The 27,494-nt window shown below is 43.7% G+C and overlaps 1 protein-coding gene and 1 long non-coding RNA gene across 3 annotated transcripts in view; one reads left to right on the forward strand and one right to left on the reverse strand.

Annotated features, from left to right (window-relative positions):
• Positions 1–27,042, reverse strand: LOC119810715. 2 transcript variants are annotated; one of them, XR_005284780.1, is made up of 3 exons: positions 26,899–27,042; positions 25,652–25,744; positions 1–1,349 (listed from the first exon to the last, which is right to left on the reverse strand). It is a non-coding gene; the product is annotated as an uncharacterized LOC119810715 (long non-coding RNA). The 2 variants fall into 2 exon arrangements; XR_005284781.1 differs by having other exon boundaries at positions 26,816–27,042.
• Nmnat3 (nicotinamide nucleotide adenylyltransferase 3) overlaps positions 1–27,494 on the forward strand; it is a 116,069-nt gene that overhangs the window by 57,448 nt on the left and 31,127 nt on the right. The gene's annotated exons all lie outside the window — the stretch shown is intronic.

Here is a 27,494-nt window from a genome sequence, read left to right on the forward strand (position 1 = left end):
ATAAATGGCTTTTACAAAGGAATTTTTTTGAAATACAAACAATGCAGTTAAAATTGCTCATCGGACATTAGTAGGCAGTACTTACCAAAGAACTGTAAGTAGCCAATAAACTTGAGGAGGGATCCTCCAGATCCCTAGGAAACAATGGAAATGCAGATAAAACATGGGAGACATAGTCAGGCCACACGTATCACAAGGGCAGTACTGTGGCTGCAGTGGTGCCACCAAAGTGCCACCCCCTGTCACTGGGCTGGTAGTTGCTTCCCCATAAACGTTAGTTGTGGGAGTCAGTAGTCTCAGCCTGTGAGATTGGGAAAGGTTAAAGGTTAAAGACTGGCAGAGCCCAGCACTAGCAGCATAGGGAGAAAGTAGGCCCTTGTGTTCTGGTAGTGATTCAGTCAACTATGAAACAGCTTTAAAGGGCAATTTGGTATCCTATGATCAAAACGTATAGAACCAACATCCATAATCATAAAAAGTAGATAAATCAGTCACTGAAAACAAACCAGAACCAGCAAAGGCTGAAGCAGATGTTAGAATTAACAGAGAGATGATGATAGTCGGTAGTTATGCCATGTGTTCAATGTTTAAATAAAAGCACAGAAAACATTAAAAAGGGGCCCAAATCAAACTCCTAGAGATGAGAAAAGTGTGTGAGGTGAAAGCACACCTGTTAGTATTAGTAACACATCAGACTTTACAGAAAATTCAAGGGAGCGGGCAGATAAAGCAGGGGACCAACCAAAAGAGAACACAGAGAGAAAAAATCATTTTAAAGCAGGAGTAACCATGATCTGTGTGACAACTTCAAGCAGCATTATACACCTGTCACTGGAATCTCAAAAGGAAAAATCAAAAAGAGAGTAGGAAAAATGTTTGTAAAGTCACAGCTGCAATGCATCCTAATGGAAACAACCCCTGGGGCCAAGGAGCCCAGCAAAGCCAAGCTTAACAGGCAGGAAGGAAACTGCCCAAGGGATGTGACCATCAGATTTCTTAAAGCCAGAAAAAAGATGAAAAATCTTAAAAGCAGCCACATAAATAAATAAATTAGGATGACAGCAGATGCCTTGTTACCAAATTCCTTGAGAGAATTCAGTACAGCAACTCCCTTAAAGGACAGAAGGAAGGCCCTCCAGTCCAGAGATCTGTAACCAACTATACATCCAGCAAAAGTACCTTTGGAAAAGGAAAAGCAAAGTGAGGATACTTGCACAGACACAGAAGCTGGGAGGACTGGCCATCAGCAAACCATGCTCCTAATTGTCCTGGGCCGGGGATTATCAGCTAGGAATGTTCCCCTGAGGGCTGCAGAGAGTGACAAACAGTGACCACAGGAGGCTTCATGCCTAAGATGGGGTAAGATAGATGCTGTTAACATTTGTCTTTGAAGGGAGGTAGACAGTTTAAGTGAAAATTCAATATTGTGGGATTCTAGGCTGCAGAAGTAAACTCAGGCCTTAGTGCACTGGTGGGGAGGGGCACAACCAAGTATTCTGCCAGTGAAACGCTCCAGTGTTACTCAAAGGTAATCTCTGATACGCTAAAGAACCCTAAATGCGTGTGTGCGTACAGGTTCTTGTGTGCACATGTGTGCATCTGTGGAGATAAGAGGACCACCTCAGGTGGTGTTCCTTAGGTCCTCCCCTCACTTATTTTTGAGACAGGCTCAGTCATTGGCCTGGAGGTTGTTAAGCAACCTGACTACCCTGGCTGGCTAATAAGCCCCCCAGGGGTTGTCGGTTGCTTTTACTCTTTGCTCTTACTCTTTGAAGGGGGGGTCCACCACCCAGCTCCCAAATAAATCACACATGGAGGCCTGTTCTTTCTTATGAATACTCGACCTTAGCCTGGCTTATTTGTAGACAACTTTTCTTAAATTATCCCGTCCACCTTTCGTCCCCGGGCTTTTATCTTCTCTTACTGTCACTCTTACTCCATGGCTGGCTGTGTGAGTGGCCCCTAGCGTTGTCCTCCTCTCCTGTTCTCTTGCTCTTTCTTTTCCCAGATTTCTCCTCCCATTTATTCTTTCTGACTGCCAGCCCCGCCTATCCTTTCTCCTGCCTTGCTATTGGCCATGCAGCTCTTTATTAGACCAATCAGGTGTTTTATACAAAGTGACACAGCTTCACAGAGTTAAACAAATACAACATAAAAGAATGCAACACATCTTTGCATCATTAAACAAATGTTCCACAGCATAAAGAAATGTAGCACATCTTAAAATGATATTTCATAACACCCAGGATTTTACTTGTCTTTTGCCACCCCAGCACTAGATTGTGAGTCCGTGTGAAACCATGCTTAGTTTTTTGCTTGTTTGTTTTGTTTTGCATGGGCTCTGAGGCTTAAATTCAGGTTCTCCTGCTTGCAGACACACTCTTTGTAGATTGAGCCATTGTCCTTGCCCTCAGCTCCAAAAGATCGGAGCAGACAACTATGACTAATAAGTATACAAAGGCGATAACGTAGTACCCAAATATACTCAGCTAATTCAAAAAATTAAAGAGGGGACAGAAACAGGCGGACAGACAGAAAACACGATGAGACCTCAAAACCTAAGATATCAATAATCACCTTAAATACAGACTAGTGGCATTTGTTAATTTTCAGATTATAACCCAGTAAAATAAGCTAGTCTTGGCTATCTAGAGCAGCCCTGTCCTCTTGGAAATGTGTTCCAAGACCACTAATGGATGTCTAAAGCTGAAAATCACATCAAATTTGATATTCTGTGGTTTCTACACACACTTATCTATAGTAAGTTGAATTCATTTATTAGGTAAAGGAATATATTAACAGCAATAGCTAATAAAATGGAATGACTGTATAGAAGTACGCTATAATAAGAGTTATTTAAGACATATGTGCTATTTCTGGAAATTTCCATTTAATATTTTCAGAGAAAAGTTGACCATGGGTTGAAATGGTGATAAGCAGAATTGCTAATAAGAAATGATTATGTATAAAACCCACACTTTACATGTAAAAATATAGATATGTTAAGGGGAAAGGAATTGAAAATTATCCATGTGACCATTTTTTAAAAAGCTGGAATTGTTATATCAGGGGACAGAAATTTTAGAGAAAAGAACATTACCAGATATAAGATAGTTTTTCCTTAATTACAGACTTAACCCCAGTTTCAAAATACAGAGGCCCACAGCCAGACAGTATGCAGAGAGTGAGAGACCATGTAACACTCAGCCCTAAATGGTTGTTTCCATCAAACCCCTCCTCGGGGTCAGGGAACCTGCAACAGAGAAGGTGGGAAAGAGCATAGAGCCAGAGGGGATGGAGAACACCAAGCAAACAAGGTCCTTTAAACCTACAAGATGATGCGAGCTCATGTGAGCTCACACTGACTGAGGCAGCATGCACAGGGCCTACACGAATGCGCACCAGACAGGGCCCTAGAGTTAAAAGAAGTGGACACATGCCCTCATCCCTAACCCAGAAACCATCTCCAATTGATAACCACTTGCAAATGAAAATTTAGTTTTCTCTAAGGGTGTCTCACTAGGGAACAAACTCCTCTTACGGGCAGGCTGCACGCCCAGCTGTAGATGGCTCCAGCTGTAGATGGCTGTAGCTGTAGATGGCCAGCACTAAGTGAGCTCAGCAGCATCTTTGGAGGGCCTTTGTCTCATCATGTCGTGTCAGAGCTTTTTAGTCTCAGTTTTTAAACTTTATTTTGTGAGTATGTGTGCGTGTGGTAGTTTGAGTGAAAATGGACCTATGGGCTCATAGGGGCTGGCACTGTTGGAGGTGTGACCTTGTGAGAGTAGGTGTGATGTTGTTGGAGGAAGTGTGTTCGCTTGTGGCTTGCTCTGAGGTCCCAGAAGCTCCAGACAGGTTTAGTGTGTCTCATTCTCTTCCTGTTGCCTGCTGATCCAGATAGAGAACTCTCAACGACTTCTCCAGCACCATGTCTTTCTGCATGCAGCCATGCTCCCCACCATGATGGTAATGGACTAAACCTCTGAAACTGTAAGCCAGCCCCAGATAAATGTTTTCCTTTATAATAGAGTTACTGGAATCATGGTGTCTCTTCACAGTGATAGAAACCCTAATGAAGACTATATATATATATATATATATATATATATATATATATATATATATATATATATATTTACCCTACATGTCCTTAGCATACATGTTACTGTATTTTTATATAGCAGTAACAATAGATTCTAAATAGAAATTTAAAGTTATACAGTTGTAATAAAAAACACTTGGGACTTCCAAAGTGTGAAAAATTATACAATAAATAAGACATTGATGAAAGAAAATGGAGAAAAATTTGTCTATGGGTTAGAAGACTCGAAATGTTAAGAACTTATTTTTTGTTGACTTTATTAATAATTTTTATTAGTAAATACCACTCATGGTACTGGGTTTTATAAGGACGTTTTAATACAAGGTAAATAATAGAGTCAGCATGTCTCCCACACCCCTCCACCATCTTTTTACTCAGGAAAATCTCCAAATTTTTGTATAGATTCATCCTAATGCAATAGGTTTTTGGTAGCAATCAGCTGACGCTAACGTTTATATAGAATTGGAATCGCTGGGAGAGCAACATAACTGGAGGAAGCACAGGTGGAGACTGCAGAGCTAATTGTCCAGCCGCACCGCTGCAGACAGACAGACCGACGGGACCGTATGAAAGTGCAAAGACAGAGTGGTAGAGAAGGTAGGGTTTCCATAAATGGTAATAAAATAATTAGATATCGCTATACAAAATGCATTTAATGCATAGATCAACCATGCACTCTAGTTCAAATGGATCATAAGCCTAAATATAAAAGTCCAAACCCACAGAATTCCCAGAAGAAAGGATAGGAAGCAATCTTGGTGACTTGAGGTGGAGATTTCTTATATAAAACACCCAGTGTGGTTCATGATGGAAAGCGATGGTCGGGTGGAGTGGATCGAAACGAGGAGATGCTCCTGAGGGACACAGCTAAGAGAAAGAGAGGACCAACCACAGGCTGGAAGATCCGCTGCGTTTAGATCTGATGAAGGACTGGTGTCCAGAATGTGAAGAGGCCTCTCGACTCAGTGATTAAATAAACACATATTCACTCAATATAAATTAATATATCGATATTAAATTTGATATAAGTTAAAATTTTAAAAATTCACCCAAAAGATATGTGATGGCAAATTTTCACACAGAAAGATGCACAGAGGACATGCAATTAGGCCACAGTGTGACACCACCACCCCTGTGGGGAAGGTGGCTGAGGACAAGCGGACGGGAGAGCTCTCATCCCAGGCTAGGGGATGCAAGTGGAGCTGTGCTGTGTGAGTGGCATTACAGTTTCTTAAAAGTTAACGTCTACCTACTGTAGATTTGCGTGTGCCCGAATCTGTGCAGTTTGAGCTGCTACACAAACCATCTTATGAATACATGATCAGATTGTGACTTTGCCAAATTACACTCAGCAAGAAACAGATCAAACCAACAATAGAGATGAATCTCAAAAATAATTATGCTAAGTGAATGAACTTGGCTCCAAAAGAGCCTATTTTATAGCCCATGTCTAGAAAATTCTAGAAAAGCCAAGTTTTCTAGTGTGTAATCTAAATGACATCAAATACAATAGGAACTGAGAGGAGGGATGTGTGTATGCGTGCGTGCGTGCGTGCGTGTGTGTGTGTGTGTGTGTGTGTGTGTGTATGGGGTGGAGACAGATGGATCCTGGGAGCTAACTGGCCAACTGGCCTAACCAACACAGTGAACTAGTTCGCTCTGTTTTAAGGCATAAGGCAGAGAATGATAAAGATACCCCAAAATCCTGCTCTGGCCTGATATACACATATATAAGCATGCACCCCTTCTATTCCTATATGTACAACCCCATCCCACAAACACAAGTGCACACATGCATGCACACATACACACACACGTGCACACACACACACACACACACTTACTAGACTTTAAAAAGTTGACTCCACAGAGTTGACTGAGTTTTATATAAAATTCTATAAGTTCTTTAGGACAAATGGCCCAATTTATTTAACAAATAAAAAGAGGAATAAGAAACTGCATAATTCAACAGAGACTCCAAAACATAAATGAAATATTGTGTTGTGTATGGATCTAATTTGAATCCTGATCCAAACAAATCAGCTATAAAATAGTATTCATGGAAAAATTTAAACCCATGTGGATATTAGATGCTATTAAAGAATTATTTTTCTCAAAAAGAGCTGTAACATACATTCAAATAAAATTTGTCCTTTATTGTGCAGAAAGAACTGTACACAGCTGTGGTCCAGTATTCCCTGCACAGCTTAAAGGGATATTGTTAGTTATCTTCAGGACACAGAACTGCTCGGGCTACACTATTGGGGTGCCATAAGTGTGTTATATAAGTGTGCTATAAACATCTGTCTGACTGTAAGACCTGGCCACTGAGTAGCTTTCCCGCCAACCATGACCCATACGAAAGGCCTCTGACTTTAGGGTTGATGTATTGTAAGGTTCTTAGGGCAGAGCTTGTTCTCCTACGTGGAATGGGCTGCTTCCCAGACAGCTCCATCTAAGCACATTCTGGAGAACTTGCTGTTGTACCTGCACTGTCCTTCAGCCTTGTGGGACGGCTCTGCCATGGCCCAGTGCGGTTTCAGAGAGCTCTGCTTTCCCCAGAGGTCATGGTAGCCATTAAATGCATATGTAATCAGTCCTAAGACTACATCACATATTTATATTAGGTTTGGTTTCCATCTCAGGTAGTATGGGCTGCATCAGATTCCACCTCAGCCACTGCGTTGCCTTTATTCCCTGTCCTTTGGAAAGCAACTGTCCATTTTTGCAGGTACACAGTGAACTCTCCTACCTGTCCTGGGAATGTTATCTGCTTTGCTTTGAGCATCCCACAGACATTTACGGTACTTCTTCTTCTCCAGACTAGGCACACACTGCAAATGGAGTTAGCAAAACCTTGCCTGCTGCCAGACAGAAGTACACAACCTAAATGGCAAAAGGATGAGACCCAAAGATAGAAGACTTATAATGGGGCTTGGGTGGGGTGGGGTGTTCAGGATGGATAAAACCTAGACACGGGAGGATCACATTCATGCACATGGGAACTGCAGCTGACTGGTGCGGGAGTCCCAGGCACAGAGTCTGTGTTGCCACCATGAGGTGGTACTCTGTGAATTTTCCTTTTCCAAACAGTCAGACATCATCTCCTCCTACCCACGGTCCCAGATGCCTGCTACCACCTCCCACAGCCAGATTTGTGCACCAGGCTTGACCCAACACAGCTTCTCTAAGAACAGACATTTAAATGGTGCATTTTCTCTCCATCCAAAACAGATCACCATTAAGGCCATGTGAAAATCTGTCCCCACAGCTGACTTTTATTTTCATAACAAAAACAAAATCTCTCTTCTGTTGGTGTATTCACCAAAAACAGCCCACAGAAACAACGCTCTATATGGTATTGCATACATACAAATTGTATTAAACAGCCTAACACCGTTTGTTTACCCCCTTTACGTAGACAATATACTCTCCTCCTGTAGCTCTCTCTGCCTTTTTTGTTTGAATCCCTTCCCTTTCCACAGCTAGCCCTTCTGCCAGCTGGAACTGTCCTTCCTACACTCATTTCTCCCTTTTTTCCTGAACAGAACCTTAAAAACTGACAGAAGCACTATAATATGTCCAAAGCAAGTGCCGCTGGCCCTGGATAATGCCTGCCGATGATGGACAGTGAGTGCAGTGGATGAGAGAAAGTGGAAACTGAGTCTGTAGATTTGTGTGACCAGTCATCCCCCACCAGAGTCCCCTCTCCATGGATGAATGCCACACCCAGCGTTCAAGCTCCTTAACCTAAAAGACTGTTAGGGAATAAGTTATAGGCCAGAAGAATGAGGGGTACCCATGGGTTTCCTGTGCCTTTTTCCTTGGGCACACCCTGGCCTTGCGCTGTGTGCTCTGGGCACCACAGAAACTCTCAAAGGCTTCGTGGATGAATTTGCATAGTGGATGTCAGAGGCTCTTAAAAGTTTGTTTGGAATTTTTATTCTTGTTTTATGATTTCAAAAGAAATTGTTCAGCCAAACACATGGCTAGTCAATAGCCTCAGACGTACCTAAAGCATTCACTGAAGCTATTAAGAATTCAAGAGTGTGTTTCTCTGAAGATGCTGGATGGATTCCCAGTTGTAAGTGGTTGTTTCCCAACATGCAGTCACAAACTTTACAAATGGAGGCTGAATAAAATTTAAATGTTGTTTTCTGCCATTTAGATGGTTTGGTGTTTCTGATCAATATGTTTGGCCATTGGCCTATGTTCCAACAAGTCTACTTGTATTTCTTTTTTCACATCAAACCTTGTCAGCTTAATTAAGGCACTCCTTTAGCTGTGAGTTAGTACCCATTCATTTCTTGTCTTTAAGTACATTTGTGTCAAGCTTACTACACTCTGGTAGTCCTAGGTGCCCGGTGAGAACTCATTTACCCTTGATAACAGCCATGCAGTGTGGTGTTACTGATTTGACAGATGAGGAGACTTGGGCAGAAGCTCAGGGAGATGTAATGTCTTGACCAAAGACACGCATTTAGCCAGTGGCTCTCCATCATGCCAGGGTTCTTCCATATACCTTATTGACCTGCCTGTGCTGGGGGCTGTGCTAGACTGAAGGGCACACGGGGGGAGAAGCAGTCCTCATGGTGGGCACAGACAGGAAGCAAATCTCATAGAAGTCAGAATTACCAAGGTGATATATGCCACTATCACTGTGGACAGTGTGGTGATTTGCCATACACAGAGAATCCAGGGAGGTCGTTCCTAAGATTGTGAGTGACTGAGCTGGAGTAGAACCATGAGGCATTACTTAGGTTGCAAGTGAGCTTAGTTATCTGGGGCCAAGAGCTGCAAGGACAGTTTTTGCCTGAGGAGTTACCTGTGTGAAGATGCTGCGGCAGATGACAGTGTAACTCTTGGGGCTATGAGGTGAGAATCCGTTGCTTGCACATATTTTTCTCTGTGTAGCGCATGTGAGCCTGCCCACTGAACAGGGGGTGCCGGGAAGCCAGCTGGGGACAGACAGCTGAAGCAGTATTTGAAGCATAGTCATTGTCATGGATGCTATAAACTGCCCCTCATAAGCTCATGGATTTGAGAACTTGGTCCCCCACTGGTGGTGCTATTTTGGTACTTTGAGGACTATGGCCTAACTAACAGAAGCTGGCCCAAGCTTCAGCGCAAGTCCCTACCACCAGCCAGGCTGTTCCAGCCACTGGGCCTCACAGCTTAGCATTGGTTGTAGGCTTTCAGCTCCTCCTCCTGAAGGTCCCTATGGGGCACCAGGAGATGGGACTGCAGCTCGAAAAACGAGTGGATGAGCAGGGCCAGGATGGGTATTGAAAAGTGGGGCTTGGAGCAGGGGAGAAAGGCTGATCCACTGTCCTTCAGCCTGGACGGCACAGTCCTGAGAGAGGCCTGCAGAGAAGGGAGAATTTTGTTGGTTATGCTGTGTGAGACCATGTGAACCAGAACCTCTAATGCACTCAGGGTCAGTGTGGCAAGTCCATCTGAGGACATTTCTCAGCGACCCTGGAAGGTGGCTTTTCCAGGGGGCTGCTCTGGATAATGCTTGGAAAAAAGAGAGTAGCAGGAGGGTATGGTACTGAGGTGTGGTAGAGGGGATGGAAGTGGTGGTGCTGGGGCGTTGTGCAGTGGGTCTTGCTGGGAGTATCCGTAGAAGGACTGCTGGGGATCCCAGAAAGATCAAAAGTGAAGACAGAAGCGATGGCTGGGGAGAGTGTGGGACAGGACAGGCTGAGCCCCAGAGAGGCGGGAGCACTGGTAAAGAGTGACTGGGGAGAACTGGTGGAGTTTCAGTACATGAGGGGGTCTCAGGGTCTTCTGTTGACGGGGGACTTCTAGAGACAAGAAAGTGGGACTCCAAGTGGCTCTTCTGGGCAGACTTGGAAATAGACTAGGTAGTGTTCAGATTAGTGGTGAAGAGAGACGTGCCAGAGTCTAAGGCCAATGTGTGACTAGGGTTTTGTCTTTTGGTGGCAGGATCCCTAAGGACAAGGAAATGGTCCGTGGTGGAAAGGAGTGTGGAAGAACAGTCTAGGCAGAGGAACGCGGAACCTTAGCCGTGACTGTGGCGTAGGTGGGAGAGTTTCCGCAGACGGCGCTCTAGGCTCAGTTGCATCTTACAAAGACAGCTGTTTCTGCTGTCTCAGGAATCTTTGAATCAAATGAGCCACAGAGGACACTGAGATAACAGGGATGCCCAGAGCAGCTTCACGCAGGGAGTGACAGGAGGGTGTATACAAGGCTGTGCAGTAGTCAGCAGGCAGGATGACTACCCCTTACTCTGTGCTAGGGAAACTGAGGCATAAAGAAGTTACACTGAGACCTGTCCTCAGCTCTCTGTCCCCCGGCCTGTGATCTCATGCCCCACCCCACGCTGTAGAGAGGCAACAGCAGGTTATTGTGAGGTCTTCAAATGTGGAATCCCAGGGACAGATGTGGACAGGGCAGAGTCTGAGTCGGCTAATGAGAGTGGGAAGTGGTCACGTGTTCCATTTGCAGTCCAAAGTGCCAAATAAAGATGGACCTTAGGAGAGGGGACTAAAGGAGAACCTTTTACCAAGTACCCACTGGATGGCATCTTTGCCATGACACGAGGATGCACAGTCGCCAGAAAAGTGCCTCTTCCAGCCCTGGATTGCTGCCCAGCCGAGCTCAGCTGAGGCTTGGTTGCCCCAAGGTACCAAGAGCTTTCTGATATCTCTTAGATGCCCAAACTCATAGAACAAAATATGATGGTGGTTAAATCCAGAGCAGCTACTGTGCCTCCCTGTGATTATGGGTCACAGGAAGGCCGCTAACCTTGGTGTCAAGCCCACTCAGTAGCCACATGACTTTGAGCAGTTCACACCAGCCAGAGTTTAGGTTCTTCTGTTGTCACCGCAGGACTAGTATCTCCCACCCTTGCAGGGTTATTTATTTTAAGGCTTAAATAAAAGGCTCACAGTGTATACCAGTGTGTATTTGACCTTCCTTGCATTGCACGCTCAGGGCTGGCCATGACCAGAGGGGTTAGCATAATCTTCTCATATCTATGCATGGAAGAGCAAGAAACCACAGAATGGTATCTCCTGTTTTCTCTTAGTCCTTTCTTGATACTTTATGGTGTTATTTCCTAACGATCTTGCCCCACATGCTTGTGGCATGCCAGATTAAATTGCATCGTAAAGATAACAACTGAAGCCCAAAGCCTTGTCCTTTTTTGTTCCCCTTTGGATAACCTTGAGGAGGGGAAAGGTGTTTTATGGCTCCCAGTTTTTCATCACAGTGACTTGCATTTTAAACGGAGGCATATTTACCATGACATCATCTACACTCACAGTTTTCCATGCTAAGTAAAAATGTCTGATCAGTGTTCAGTGAGCAAAGCCCCTCTGCTCTCCTTTCGGTTTACATTTTCATTCTCTGTTGCACAGTGCATATGGAGAGAATTAAATGCATCATGATAAAGCAGTGCGGTACAATCTGAGATAAGGGGGAAATTAAGCTATAATAATTCCATTTAAGCCAGTGACAGCCCCAGATCTGGGTCTTCTGGGCTTTCATAGATACCGGGAGAGCATGAGTAAATACTGCACAAGCCCAGCATGTTCCTTTAATCTTGGGCTCACACAGATGCGTATTAATCAAACAGAGTGATCTTAATATATATTCATGGGCAGTGTTCCAGCTTGGTCTGAAAGAAAAAAAACCTTCATTTCTATGTTTTTAATTTAAAAGAATTTTCTGGAGAAGATAGGTTTAAGAATGGTGAATTACTCCAGCAATTGTTTTGAACCAAGATAATTTTTCCCTGTCACGTGAGACTCAAGGATTTGAGATTGTATGTATTATATTCTTTCAGAAGGAGGTGTTTTTCTGATTTAATAACACATCAGCATTTTTCTTGCCCTTCTGTTTCTTCCTTGAGATACAGCTTAAGGGAAACAAATCTTAAAAGTGCCCATGAGGAGGCAGCTTCCGTGGCAGGTGTCATAGCATCGACTCTGCCACTCCAGGCTCGAGTGTGAACAGCATTGCATTGGCATGTGTGCTTCATGCCCTCAGCTCTTCATGGAGCCCTGCATGTGCCCGTTCCTGTCCAGTGCTGTAAAAATGGGAGACCCTTTATTCATCAGCTAAGATGCCCCCAACTCCTTCTCCTGCCCTCTCATCTCCTTCCTCGCAAACAAATACAGAACTGAGATATATCAGTGTTCTTTATCCTCAAAAAGAGCTGTTGTAAGCCGCGTCTGATAAGACACTAGTTTCTGGGATAGATAAGGAACTCTCCAAATTCAGTCATCAAATCATTCCGCCCATCCAGGAAACAGGCACGAGGAGACACTTCATCGAGGAGCATACACAGATAGGAAATAGCACGAGGAAGGATAGTTAGCATTTGCCTGTAAGAAAATATGGCTTTAGAACCACAAACGACATTACAACACACCTTTCAAAATAGCTAAAATGCAAATTCTTGGCATCAGCCGATGATGCCAGGAGGAACACTGAGAACTGGAGGCCTCCTAACTGATGGCAGGAGAGCAACCTGGCCCTGCTCTCTGGAAAGCTCTTATGTCTCACGGCTTCTTATGGAACTGAACATGCAGTTACCATATGACCCAGCAGTTGTACTCTTGGGCATTTATCCCAGAGGAATGGAAAAATGTTCACATAAAAGCTGGTACACAAATGTTCATTACAGCTCTGCTCATGCAGCCAAACCCCAGAAGCCACCCAGCTGTCCTTCAAGCATTGGCTTTATTCACATGGCAGAATTCTCATCAGTAAAAAGAGATGAACCAGCACCTTAGCTGAATCTCCAGGGAATAGGACTGAGTCAAAAGTGCCATTCCTTAAAGGTCATGTTACGTGGTTATGCTTCTATAATACTCTTGAAGTGACAAAATTGTATAAGAATAGATTAGTGGCTGCCAGGGATGAGGAGTAGGGGCTCAGAAACAGGGGAGTGGGCACAGTTATTAACAAGCAGCATGAGACCAAGACGAGACAACAAGGTCTTGTCCTTGCAATGATGGACGTGTTCGTGTTTTGATTGATGGTTCCATGGAAATTGTAATGAGATAATCTCTGCAGAATTGTTCCGCACTCACGCCTGCTTTGTGCACACCCTTGACTGAGTGTGTGTAAAACAAGGAACGTCTGAGGAAGGTCACTGGATTATGCCGGTCTCAAGATCCTGGTTGAAATATTGTAGTATAACTCTGTAGGCTGTTCCCATTGAGAGTAGCAGTGTGAAGGGTACATGAGATCACTCTGTTAGTTCTTTAAAATATGCAAATCCATAATGATCTCAAAAAGTTTAACAAGGAATACACAAGGAACAGCAAGAACACACTGTGTGTCTTCCAGCACACTCTCCTCTCTGCCAGTGCCTTTCTTGCTCCACACCGTCCTGGAGGTCCGGTGTTAAGGACCTAGGACCTTGTTTTGCAGATAAAGGAACTGGGATTTGTGAGTGTTTAACAAAGCCCAGGTCTCAGGCATGCAGAACAGGAACTGCTGCTGTGCCAGCCCATCACACCAAACTCTCCAACCCCTAAGGAGAGAGCTCCGGGCTTCAAGTGCCAGGGCTGGTAACCATCTCTGCCTTACAAATGGGAAGCAGCCATCACTCAGAGTCAGGGGCCAGAATTTGGCATCTTTGCTAAGCAGACCAACACGACAACCCATGCAAAGAGCATTCAGCAAAGCCAGGGCAGTATCAGATCAGACAATCAGCGAAGCAGAATTCCCAAAAGCACAGAGGGCATTAATTAAAACGCACTGAATAGATGTGTCTGTATAAATATTCCTAAAGATGAGGTTGTCAGGATAGAGTTAGACCTTGGGGAAATTTATGAGTTACTGATAATTATAGAGAAAATAAATTTACAAGGACAAAATCATTTAAGAATAGATTTTATTTTGAGACCAGCCTGGTCTACAAGAGCTAGTTCCAGGACAGGCTCTAGAAACTACAGGGAAACCCTGTCTCAAAAAACCAAAAAAAAAAAAAAAAAAGAACAGATTTTATAAACTAATGAGAGTGGTTAGTTCGGGGACGGATTGGAGGAAGTGGGAAGGATGAGGTAGAAGGGATGAGCAGACTACCCTGGGTGCTGCCTTTCACACCTCTTACTTTCAGAAAGGCTAAATACATATTTAAAGTCTCCCAGGATGCCTTGGGAGAGCTCAAGATGAAATACAAACAGTAGCAAATGAGCCTGACTGTGTCACAGATGAATATCTAACTGCCCGGAGGAAGAGAGGGGAAGAACCTAGCCTTGGCTCTTTGAAAACAGCGCCAGGATGGATCCTGCAAAGCTCAGGACAAGCATGCGCAGGTTCGTTCTTTTCCCTTTAGGGAGTGATTGTGCAGCTTCGAAACATCTGTATGTAAATATTAGGGTCCAGCAAAGGAGTATGTGACTGTGGGTAATAGCCAGGTTTGTTGCTACTGAAGAAAGCCATCCCAGGAAAGGAAGGGAGTCTAGCATGAACTCTCGTGTTGACTTGAAAATTGAGGTTTCAATATGAACATATAGTTCACACACACACACACACACACACACCCCTAAGCCTGAGACTGGAAAAAATGGCTCAGTTAGTAAAGTGCTTGCCACACAAACATGCAGACCTGATTTTAATCCCCAGGACCTACCTAACAAATCAAGTGCAGTTGTAAGCACCAGTAATAGCAGTGCCAAAGAGGCAGAGACAAGAGGATCCATCCCACCTCTGGAGTTCACTAGCTCTAGCTGAACACACACATACAAGGCAGGAGGAGGAGGGAGGGAAGGGAGGGGACGGGAAGGGAGTTTCCCAAGTCTAGAAACAACAAAACTTGCATAGCAGTGGGTGCAGTTAGGTCCCTCTTCTAAATACCATTCTTCTGTAAAAGACAAAAGAGTGCCTTGAAATGTTTGAGCTGCTCCCAGACCTGGTGACACAGGGCCTGTAAACCCTGTTGCTCAGACAGCTGAAGCAGGAGAATCAAAAGCTCAAGGTCAGCCTGAGCAACTTAAAAGGTACAGAGAAGACTAGGTTTACCTCAGTGACAGAGCATTTTCCTCTCACATGCCTACGGCTCTGCATTCATGCCTAATACCACAAAGAAAGGGAGGAAGGGAGAGGGATAGGGAAAAGACTGGACAGGGAGATGATGTTCCAGAAAACAAGAACATGCTTCATAGGTTATGAGCATATGTCAGGAAAAGCTGCAGAGCTAACCCAAAGGCATTTCTATTAGGCTCACCTAGGATAGTTTAAGAAACAAAGTAAGAAAGAATGCTAGATTGCACCCTCATAGAATAAAATAAATACATTGAGTCCATGGATAAAAATAAATAAATGAAATAATGTTGATAAAACTAAAATAATGAAAAATGCAGGTGAAAGGACAGTTTTTTTCTTACAGCAGAATTCTAATTAATACGGTGGAAAGAATGTTGGAAAAAGAAAATCGCCCTTCCCAAAACATCACAGTAATGATTGTTGTGGACCAGAGGAATCACCAGTAGATGCTAAAATTAGTAAGCGAAGACACGATAGGAAATAGGGTATTTGCATAGTCTTGTAGTGTTTTGTTTTGTTTTTTCCAAGAACTTACTAATAACAGATCCACATGAGAAAATAGTAGCTTCACTGCTGGGATCTGGCAGATACCAACTTAGCTATGCATCAAGGTTAATATGCCCAGAAGCAAGACACTTCAACATCCTGGGCCCTCTGATGAGAGGCGCTGAGAAGGGCTCAGCCTGGCTTCTCAGGTACTCTTGCCTAAAGCACATAAGCATCACAGAACCCTGAGAAAGCATCAGGAACACAAAGGTGCTCCACACAGTAACTGGCTGGAGCATTTCCAGAGTCCAGATTCTGTAAAGTGAGCAGCTCTTTGAAGGAGACTTAAGATGCAGGGCTGCTATGTGCTACTGGATCCCAGATTCAACTGTAAACCAGAAAGGGGGCGTGGTGGGACGTACGAATCATCAGTAGGTAGTGTTGGATTCTTGTTAATTTTCTGCTTTAGGGAATCTGTAGCTTGGTTATTTAAAATGTTAAAATTAGCAGTAGCAGAATGAAGAGTATATGAGTACCCATTATACTTATTATCTTTGCAACTTTATTAAGTCTAAAATTAGGCAAAGTTAAAGTAAGTAGGATTGCAAAGGATGTCATTATGTTGGATTCATTATCTAGATATTTAAGCAAATGTGTTAGTCTAAAATAATTTTATCATGAAACCAACACAGTATTAATAATAATGAGAATAATTTCTTACATTTCTCAAAATACTTTTTTACCCTTTAAATATCCAAAATAACCCCATGAGGTTGACTTTTCTCTTCTCCCATACCTCTTCCTCTCCCCACCCCACTCTCCTTGCCTCTTCCCCCCTTCTTCTTGATTTCCTTCTCCCCTCTTCCCTACTTTCCCCCCTCATTTTAGGGATGTAAACGCTCATGAATTTTGATCTAAGAAGGTTCTTGGTATAGTTAAAATAAGCATAGAACACATAAACATGCAAAACATCCAAAGCCAGACAAAGAACCGGCATTCAATCTCATTGCTACTTCTCCAACCTTGAAATGGCCTCCTTGACCTCCTGAGTCAGGAAATGCAGAGGAATGTCTGGACACTTTTGTTGGGATATAAACCTGTAATCCCTGAAGGATAGACCATGATCTGACCTGGGCACTGACAGAAAGGATGGGAACTCTGAGCCCGAGCGTCTTTGAGTTAGCCCTGCAGCCTCCTTCAGCACAGGGTCAGAGCAGCCCTGACAATGGTTGGGACGATTTTGGTTGATTTTTAGCATGGGCCACATCTTAACATTGCATGAGGACATCTATTTCCTTTTATATATATATAGTGTTTATAGTATTTATATATAGTGTTTACTCAGGTCAGTATGTGTAAAGGAGTGTACATATTGTAACAGAGCTTTGTGTATGCCAAAGAGTTAAAATGTTATTTTATTTTAATATTATTTACAGCATAATAATTTATACCAACCTGTGGGAGAAATGAACAAGGATGAGAAAGAAGGATTAATATCCACTTGTTGGCATTCTGGCAACCCCCTTAAACATTCCCCCAGTATGTATGTCTCCACTGGCTCTTGCTGTTGTGCAGTGCCTGAAATGCGTGCAGCTCTTTGACCTGAGGTGTTTGTCTGGAGGCCCCTTCTAGGTATCAGCCCAGGCCGTGCTGTGAGATAAGGGCAGGAGGGCTGACCTTGCCTGGCACACTGTGGTCTCTCATTGCAGGGAGCGGAGGTGAAGTAACGAGGATCCGTCTATAGATAGTTCTCTCTCTATAGTTGAATCGCATTGCTTTTCCCTGTGCTCACAAACCGGGAGGTCTGGAAATCTCATAGACCAGTAATCTGCCTAAACATCCCTAGGTTCACAACCTACATGGGAGTGTGTGTATACAGCTGGTGCTTATACACTGCAGCAATGTGGTACAGCATTTTTGTTACGACTACATGGTCAGCTCTGCAATGCTGGAATAATTAAACTCTCTGCATGATGACTTGACAATGAGGAAAACAGGTGTGGCAGTCTCAGTTCTTCCAGAGGAGTGTAAGGATTAAGAGGACAGTAAGTGCAGGCCTGGGGAGATGGCTCAGCCAGTAAAGTGCTTGCCTCAAAAGCAAGAGGACTGGAGTTTGACCCCCCAGTAACCACGGAGAAAAGCCCAGTGTGGCGGCTCATACTTGTAATCCCAACACTGAGAAGAAAGGTTTTTTTTTTTTTTTTTTTTTTGTTTTTTTCGAGACAGGGTTTCCCCATAGTTTCTAGAGCCTGTCCCGGAACTAGCTCTTGTAGACCAGGCTGGCCTTGAACTCAGAGATCCGCCTGCCTCTGCCTCCCAAGTGCTGGGATTAAAGGCGTGCGCCACCGCCGCCCGGCCACTGAGAAGAAAGTAAACATGAAAAGCAAAGACTTAATATTTTCCTACCGCCATTTCACAATGTGTATGAAATTATTCTGTCTTTGGGTTTTGCTATTTAAAATGGCTGATTTTCAAGATTCCTATTTGAGGACCATCCAAATGGCTCAGTAGATAAAAGCATCTGCTGCCAAACCAGAAGACCTGCGTTCAATCCCCAGAACCCGCATGATCAAAGGAACTCTGACTCTACACATGTACCCATGCACATACATACAAACATAAATAAATGTAAAAAGATTATCTTTTAATTGATGTTCAAGTTGTTGACTTGAGTTTCATTTTACAAAAGAGTCATTCAAGAGATGGAGAGACGTTTAGCAGTTAACAGCACTTGCTGCTCCTCCAGAGTTCCCGGGTTCAGTCCCCAGCACCCACATTGTCGCTAGCAACATTAACTCCAATTCCAGGGACTCTGACACCCTCTTCTGGCCTCCACAGGCCCTCTGCTCACATGGTGCACACACATATATGCAGGCAGCACACCCATACACATTAAATAAAATTTAAGTTTTAAAAAATTAGAAATTACCAGTTTTAAGTTAGAATTAGTAAATAATTTCTAACAATTTCTGAAATGACTTTAAACATACTTCTGGCATATATATTTTTATACAGAGCAACATTCTAAGCATTGATTATTATAAAATCAAAATATTGTGATCCACTATGAAAAATGTTAGACATTATATCCTGAAGTATCAACTGTGTAGCCAAGATTTATTATTTATGTAAAAACAAATGAGCACTTTCATTCCATTAGTACTCAAAACTTGTTTTCCCCTTTACTTTATGGCAAAATTATATCTATACTAAAGAATTGTTTTCAAGTAAATTTTTTTATGATTTATTATCAGTGAATGTTTGATTTGTATGACTCCTTATAAAACTAGGTACTGAGGTCATGTGAAACTTTCTTAAACAAAAGATATTATGAGTAGAAAAAGCCCACAAAGCCCTGCTATAGAGGTATGGTGCCAATTGGTCATGGCGTGGTGGCACACTGTACTGACACTGTGAATGCTGAGAGGGGTTGTGTTGCTACTGGCTTGCAGTGGGAAGGTGTGGAATAGGGGCACTGCATGCTGTAGGTCATGGTGATGGTGTTAGCAGTGATCCTGTTAACCGTGTGTGATGCTGCTAGTGCTGCCAATGTGGTAGTTACAGTGAGGGTCACAGCATTGGCCAGCGATGCTCATCCTGAATTAGCAGTTTTGGTGGTCAAGTGTATGGAGTTTTCTATAAAGTAAATCAGCATTTAAATCTGGATAACAAAGCTGGGATGGTCTTATATATACCCGCAGTTATAAAATAATGGCCTGGGCTAAGGAGATGACTCATTGTATGATGCTTGTCACACAAGTATAAGGACCTGAGTTCAAATCTCCAGAAGCTCAGCAAAGCTAATAGAGGAGCATACATCTGTAAACTCAGCACTCCTATGTTGAAGTGGGAAAGAGAGAAAGAAAAATCCCTACCAGCTTGCAGGCCAGCTCATGTGGCCTATGTATCAACGGGACTGACACGGAAGGTTGACCTTTGACCTCTGCACTTGTGCTGTGGCAAGTGCATGTCACCCAGCCCACCCCTCATCTCTCTCTCACACACATACACACAGAAATCCTTTTTAAAAAGAAAAGTAAGAATTTCTTGTCATCTCTTAAGCAATGCATCCAAATAGAAGCAGGCTGGCCTCTTGGCACTGTCTGTAGAAACCTCTGAATACTCTCTCATCCAGCAGAACAATCCATGAAAGCTAACAAGATAAGGAAACCCTGGGGCTTCTGTCACCTCCTTAGTTACTGTGCACATCCACATATTCAGGACTCTCAGAGGATCTGCAGTCTACGGAAAAATCCTGACTCACTTTGCCTACGCCAGTGTTTGCCAAGCACATTCCCTCCGTGAATGCTGTCCTCAAAGGAGGCCTACAGAGCAGACAGAGAAGCACTGAACAGCACTTGAAATGAGAGGAAAATACAACTTAAAAAAAAAAAATCTCCCTACAGGGACCAGTTGTTTTAAGTGTTTGTTGAGAATGGTTTGCTTTCAGTTAGTTTAAAGTGTGTCATATATTATAAGTGGAAGGATCGTCCTAAATTTACATAAGCAGAATTGGCCAAGGTCTGTATTAGGCATGTAGATTCACGGGTATTATTAGAAACAAAACTCAGCAGTGAAATTGTATTAAGTCGGGAATGCATTTACAACCTGAAAACCCAGGTCCTTTTACTCCGCACTCAGAACTGTTAATCTGAGCATTATACAAAGTGGTCCTGTCTCCTTGGGAGCTCCAGTCTAGGTGGATAGAATGACCTGGTGACTGAGAAGAAGCAGTCTGTCTCCATGGTTAAGGCTCTTCTGATTCCTGCTCACCTGGGAAAAAGTAAACCTCCTCCAGCACACAGCCAGTGAGCGGGTGCAGCACGAAGGCACACTCTTAGCAGGGCTCCCTTTGAGTCGCCCATGCTGATGCCAGAGCCTCCTCGCCTGCCTCTGTTCATCCTCCACAATGTCTGTCTTGGGGGAAATCCTGACTCCAGGCTTTTGTTCCTGCCCAGTTTCAAGAGCACCCAGGTGGGAGAGAGGTTGACCACTGGGCCACTCGGGTCTCTTCCCTGATTCAATGTCTGTTAACCTTGAGGCCAGAGTCCACAACCTTACCAGATGTTCTTAAAGAATTAGCAAAATGGTGCCCTGGCTTCTGTACTCTGGGTAATTATTAGTCTTAACATGAATAAGGGGGTAGGGGGACAGCTAAGCAGTTTAAATTTTATCCATAAAATTAAGCCCCATGTTCCGACACAGCATTTAATTAAATGACCTATTTTATTGAATCCCCTCGCAGATCTTGGATAGTTTCCTTAAGTGTAAATTACCAGGAAGGTAAATTGAAAATGTACCGAGAACTGGCCAGGGATCCTCGTGCAGTGTCAAGGAGCCATCAGACTTGAGCTGTTCTGGAAATTTTCCTCAAACTTTCCCTTTCCATATAATTAAGGTAGAAAGCATTGATTAACAAACCTCCACCTTTCTTAGCTTTCTGTCTGCACTGGGTGGCCCACTTAGCTCTCCAGCCTCCATAAAAAACTGTTCCACCCCTCTCTGAGCCTCTCCTGAGATCCTGAGGCTAGCCTGGGTGCCTCTGCCCAGCACTAACTACCCTGTGGTGGCTGGCTGTCTCCCTGAGGCTGAGGACCCAGATCCATGAGGACTACCCCTATGTTTATTTATGAGTGACCAAGAGGAAATGGTGTTTGTGGTGATAAAAGGGGAGGGGTTAAAATTCAGACTCAGTAGTATTTCCTGTATGCCTTCCACCATGGCTGCCCATGACTTACTTTCTGTCCCCTACACTCATGCATTTGATTGCTGCACCAAGGCTTTGGAGTAGGTGTCATCATTTCTCATCGTATAGGTAAAGGGACTGGGGCACAGAGAAGTGACAGCTTCTTGAGTTCTCTGAGAAACCTGACTTTAGGGAGCAGATGAAGTGACAGATTCCCCACCATTCATGTTCACAAAGAGCAGAGCCACTTTGCATGGGTTCCACAAATAGAGGAGGACAAGACAGAGGTGAGCTGCTTTCCCATGAGTTAAAGGGCCACACACCCAACCAAAACTGCCTGCCAATAACCCATCCCCACTGCTCCCTCATACCTATGTTTCTTTCTACAAAAAGTTCATTGCAGATCTAAGGCCCCCAAGGAGACTGTAGTCAGTTTCTGAGAAGCCACACGACCCTGACATTTTCCAAGTTCTTAAAAACTCACAGGCACACTCCTATATTCCCAGCACTTAGGAGGAAGAAGCAGGAGGATCATGAGTTTGAACCCTAGTGCAGGCTAAATAGTAAGGTTAAGGCCAGTTTGGGCTACATGAGACCTGTCTGAAAATAAATAAATGAAACAAAACAAAACAAAAAAACTTAAAAAGCACCCACCTACTCTTGAGACAAAGGACCTAACCCCCACGTCTTGTGTTTATCTAGGAGTTTAGCACTGTTAAATACTGTGAAGAATGTTATGTTTCCTAAATCTTTACTATAAGTACCTGTAGTCGGAGGCCGCTTGTTCGTTCCCAGCTACCCAGACCACAAAATAATCACTCAGAAACTATATTATTGGCAATACTATTTGGCCAGTAGCTTAAGTGTACTGCTAGCTAGCTCTTATATCTAGAATTACCCCCATTTCCATTATTTTATATTTTACCCCAAGGTTTGTGGACTACCGGCAAGGTTCCAACAGGCAGCTCGCATCTTTCTCCTCTGGCGGCTACATGGCCATCAGTAGTACTATATATATACATATATACATATATATGTATATGTATGTATGTATATATATATGTATATATATGTGTGTATATGTGTGTGTGTATGTGTATATATATATATATATATATATATATCTTCCAGCCTGTCTATATTCTGTCTGAAAGCAGCTTCTTCATGCATTAACCAATAAAAGCAACACATATACAGAAGGACTTCCCACACCAAGTACCTTTTAATTTTTTTCCTCAAGTGAACAAAACCGGGGGAGTAGGCATATGGCCCCCACAGTGATATGTAGTGACTCGTATAACTTTCCCTTATGCCCATATGTCTAATAGGAAGCTTTCAACTAATAGCCACTGAGAACTAAGGGCCCTGCTATCCAAAACTTAGTGTTGTAGAGAATTACAATGGCTAAGAGCCATGATACCAAAAGTTCCATAGCACTAAAGCAGCCCAAGAGCTCCCAATCTGGGGCAGAATCTGGAAGATGCTAAGACTGTCAAGATTGACAAAGGACAAGAAATGCCGGAGAAGCTGAAATTGTGGAAGATGAAGGGTGTTGTAAAACGATGTGAGGTGGATCTTAGTGGGTCAAGAGGCCATGTAGAGGGTGAGAGCCCATGACAGGTGAGGGACAGACATGCCATGCAGGCAGAGTTTATGTGAGAGTTTTACTGAGATAAAGGGAGTGGGGGAGGAAAGAGGGAAAGAGAGATACAGAGAGAAAGAGGAAGAGGAAGAAGAGGCAAGGACCACCCTGCCTCTTCAGAAGGAGTAGGAAGAGAGCTAGAATGGGTGGAGCTTGTCTCTTAAAGGGACCTTTGCACCTGGTACATAAAGTACATATGTAATGAGTAGAAGCCATAGGACCCTGGGTGGGCCAGGATACTGCCTGGGTTCATCCTGCCAGGTGACAGGGTCCAGCATAATGCCTGAATCCTAACAGAGAGAGGGCTCTACAAAGGCAATGCTGTGAGGACTTTAAGCCATGGTCCCTAGAAGAATTCAAGAGTGTTGCCAAGGATGAAAGGCCCAGTCAAAGCTCTGGAGCATTCAAGCATGCCTTAGCCCCTGCCTTGAGTACCTAGAGCAGTGAGCCTCCAGCTTGGAAAGCTTAGAGCCAAAAGTGTCTGGTTCTCAAGGCTTGGAGACAAAAGCCTGTAGATGTGGGGGCCCAGCATGTGAGCCCCTGAAGCTCCGGGGCTGCCACTGTGCCAATCAGCGTTATGTCCAGATAGAGTAGCGGAACTGCCAGGCATGTGTGGCATTCTTAAAAGACAGACGTTAGATTCATCAAGCACATCATCACTAGATGCACACAGTGGGTTGTGGGGGCTGCAGAGGGAGCGTTCGGGCCTTCATGCACATTAATAGGTTCTAATAATCTCCACATATGCAGGACCCCAAGCATACAACACCACACCCTACAGGGGCTTTGTAACCACTCATTCAAACAGAAGCACTGTCATCCAGCCAGGGCCACGTGCCTGTAAATGATTACAGAGGATGGAGTTGGAGAGAGGACCAAAAATCCTTTCTGACTAAAAAAATAAATAAGTATTTTAAAAGGACCAAAGAAATGTCTCAGCAGGTAAAGATGCCTTCCACCAAACTCAGTAACCAAAGCCTCATCCCCAGAACTCTCGTGGTGTGAGGAGAGAATGAACTCAGGAGCTTTATCGGTTGACCTCCATACTAGTGCCGTGATGTGAGCACACGCCTCCCAAATAAATATAAGTTTTTAAAAAGGTTTTAATCCCTTCTACACCGGCTCAGAAGGAAAGTTTAGACAACAGGAAATACTGCTGCCTTCTTGTTTACTTTCCCAAATTGTTACAAAGGTGTTTACAAAGAAAGCAGGCCATTTGAAAATGAATGAAAGAGAAAACGCCCACTGGTAAGCTTGGGCATTGAAAGGTTCTGGAGGGGGCTTTACAGCTACCTGCGGAGGTTGCTTGTTGAAAGTAAGACACTGCCTGACAGATCAAGGACAGACAGAAGAGCAGCAAGCACCTAGAGCACCTAGGAGGATGGGCGGTGCACACACTTGAAGCTGCAGACTCCACTTGGGGGCTGCAGGCTACCTGGACCTGCTCTCCTCTGTACCCCAGGCCTCCACAATCCAGGCACGCATGGTCTTCCAAAGGGATGAGAGCTGCCTTTCCCCTAGAGCACTGGGCTGCAAAGGGCTAAAAATTCTGGCTGAAGAAACAACCATATGCAAAGTGTGTTACATGCACTTGGAATCGGATAAGGAAATGAAAGAGTGCCCAAATGGCCCACGGCCTCAGCAGCCACTGGAGCATGCTCTCCGGGCTTCACTTGGAAGCCAGGTTTAATCATCATAATCTCTTTTTAAAAGCAGGCTTACCCTGTGTGGTTGAAATCCTGGCTTTTTAAAAACCTGCTATCCTCCAGCTCTCTTCCCGTGTTTCCTGAACTCCCCAAAGCATGTGCAGCAGTTACTGTTGATCTGTCTTAGATATTTCCCTTTCAAGGTCTTATTTCCAGGGTACTTTTCAGCCAGCACAGCCAAAGAAAGAGAAAAATGAGCAAGAAGAGAATGCTGATGTGGGCGGGGCTGGCTGCTGGGAACTCACAGGGACCCTGTGCTTCTCTGCTCCTGCTGAGCCCAGGACTAACATCCTAACATTAGCCACCCCTAACAAACATCTCAATTGTTTTAGTATGTGTAGTTTTGTTTAAAATATGTATGGTAGGTCTTAATAAAATGTGATAAATGTGCCAAGGCATTCTCAGTGGAAATAATGCAGTTTTTAGTTTGGAATGTCGTTGAGGCTTTGCTCTGTGGTTTGTGAAGCTGCCAGTGTTTTAAGTAGCAAAAACGTTTTATTAGAGCCCAGTCTTGCTGGCAAAGATGGTCCCATTTTTCAGGTCAGCTCCAGAGAGGCCTGTTTCTCATCACATTCCCCAAAGTAGCATGGTGTGAGGACCACACTCGGACAGGTGAAGAGCCTTGGCTAGCTTAGCCACCCCCATCTCGACTTCACTGCCCCTCACCAGCATAGTGCATTGGGAAAGTGGAGACAGACCTGGGCCTAACCAAAATGCTATATTTTCTGGTAGCGCCTATAATCAGATATTATGGAGGCATTTTCTCAATTAAGGCTCCCTCTGCTCCTGCGGCTCTAACTTGTGTCAAGTTGACATAAAACTAGACAGCACCACTACCATATGAAAAACCACGCCAAAATTGGTGGCACAAATTGACCGTTTTTGTGATGTTCCCCAATTCAGTGAGTCAGGAATTTGGACAGAGCACAGTGGACATCACACTCATCTCTTGGCCAGTTTCTCAGCAAGACAACTCAAAGACAAGGCTCTTTCACTCTCACCTGACAGACGATGCTGAAAGTCAAGACCATAACATGACATGCGGCCACTCAGTTCTCTCCAGGTAGACTGGTTTAGAAACTACAGCAGGATACCTGTATTGAAAAGATAAAGTGTCTCCAAACTCTAAAATGAAAGTATCCAGTTATCAAGCGGTATCACTTCTATCGTGTTGTTACATAGTCACATAGAGGAATAGCCAGGTTCTCATAAGATGTGCTGCTGGAGGATAACACGCCCATGTTGTGGGAAGGGTAACATGCCCATGTTGTGGGGAGGATAACATGCCCGTCCATGTTGTGGGCATGCTTGGCCCAGGCAGTTGCCATAGTACCCCCATCCCCCAGGCCCACTGGACCTGGAAAGAGGAGATGCCCATACTGAGCTGGGTTTGAAAGTATTTAAACAGTATCCCCACATTGTTTTGTTACATTTGTGTTACACTGTTATTTTTGTTACATTTGTTAGCATTAGTTACATCCAAATCAGAAGCTCTCAGTGACATGACAATTAACGGTTGATTTATCTTTTCTTTTTGAGACACCGACTTGTTTTATAGCTCAGATCTCAAACTTGTGATCCTCCTGCCTCAGCCTCCAAAGTGTTAAAATGACAGGCCTGCCCTGCATAGCACACCAGACTAATGGTTTGTTAATCACAGATTAGTTGATCAACGGGACAATGAATGCTGCCTCTCTTGTTCTGGAGGCTAGGAAAATAGGACGCTGCTGGTTGACAGCCGAGGTCCAGGGTAACAAAGGTAACCAAGCAAGCAGATTTCACATCACTCCCCACAGTCAGAGGGTGGAGAAGTACATTCTGTCTTTGTAGAATGGTATAATGGGAGCATGAGGAGTGGAGGCCATTGATTCAATCTACCATAGCCATTTTCTAGCGCAGAGAAAATTGGATAAAGATATTGTGGCATTACAGCTAGTGTTAACAGCGTAATCATGGATACAAAATACCCACATAAAGTAGAAGGTTATCAAATTGCTAATAAAAGAATAATTCAGCAAGACCAGGTATCGTTTAACCCCAGTATTAAAGGACAGTTTCCTATAAAGATATCTATTCATGTATCATATTACTAAGACAATATATTTTTATGAAACCTAAACATCATCTCGATACATACTGAAAAGTCATTATGTAATATGCAATACCTACTCAGGTGGGTTTTTTTCATACTCTTAGTAAATTAGATCTATAAAAATACTTCTCTATCTGATGTGCAGTGGAGCCTCACTTCAGGAGCATCACCACTGAAACAAGGAAGCAGAAAGGAATGCCTTCCCACTGCCATGCTTTTCCAATAGTATGAGTCCAAAATAAGAAACACTCAATAGAGGCACGGTCTTCATTACTTGCCGGTGATGTCACTGTACCCCTTGGAAACCTGGAAGTATTTGGAAAAAAAAACCATTAGAACTAATAAGTTCAATAAAGTAGACTAAAGTGTGGGGCTGCCTATGTAATGGTTATAATACAACCTAATGAAAAAGATATAGACCATAACAGGAATGAAAATCAACCATAGAGTTAATACCCCAAATACACATTTTTGGAGGTAACCTGAGCCAGACAGGTGAGAAACATGCCAAGTGGAACAGTCTACCTTTGAGACTTGGCAAAGTGGAAATATGGCCTAGTCTCCATAGAGATGTCTTTCAAATGCTCTGAGCCCCCAAACTCCCGTTGAAGAGTGGGTGGAATAAGAATATGAGCAAAGAGGTCAAGACCATGATGGGGACACCCACTGAAACACTTTACCTGAGCTAATGGAAACTCACCAACTCCAGCTAGACAGGGAAGGAACCAGCATAAGACCAAACTAGACTCTGT

Source organism: Arvicola amphibius, chromosome 3 (assembly GCF_903992535.2).
Source record: "Arvicola amphibius chromosome 3, mArvAmp1.2, whole genome shotgun sequence".
Lineage (NCBI taxonomy): Eukaryota > Metazoa > Chordata > Mammalia > Rodentia > Cricetidae > Arvicola > Arvicola amphibius.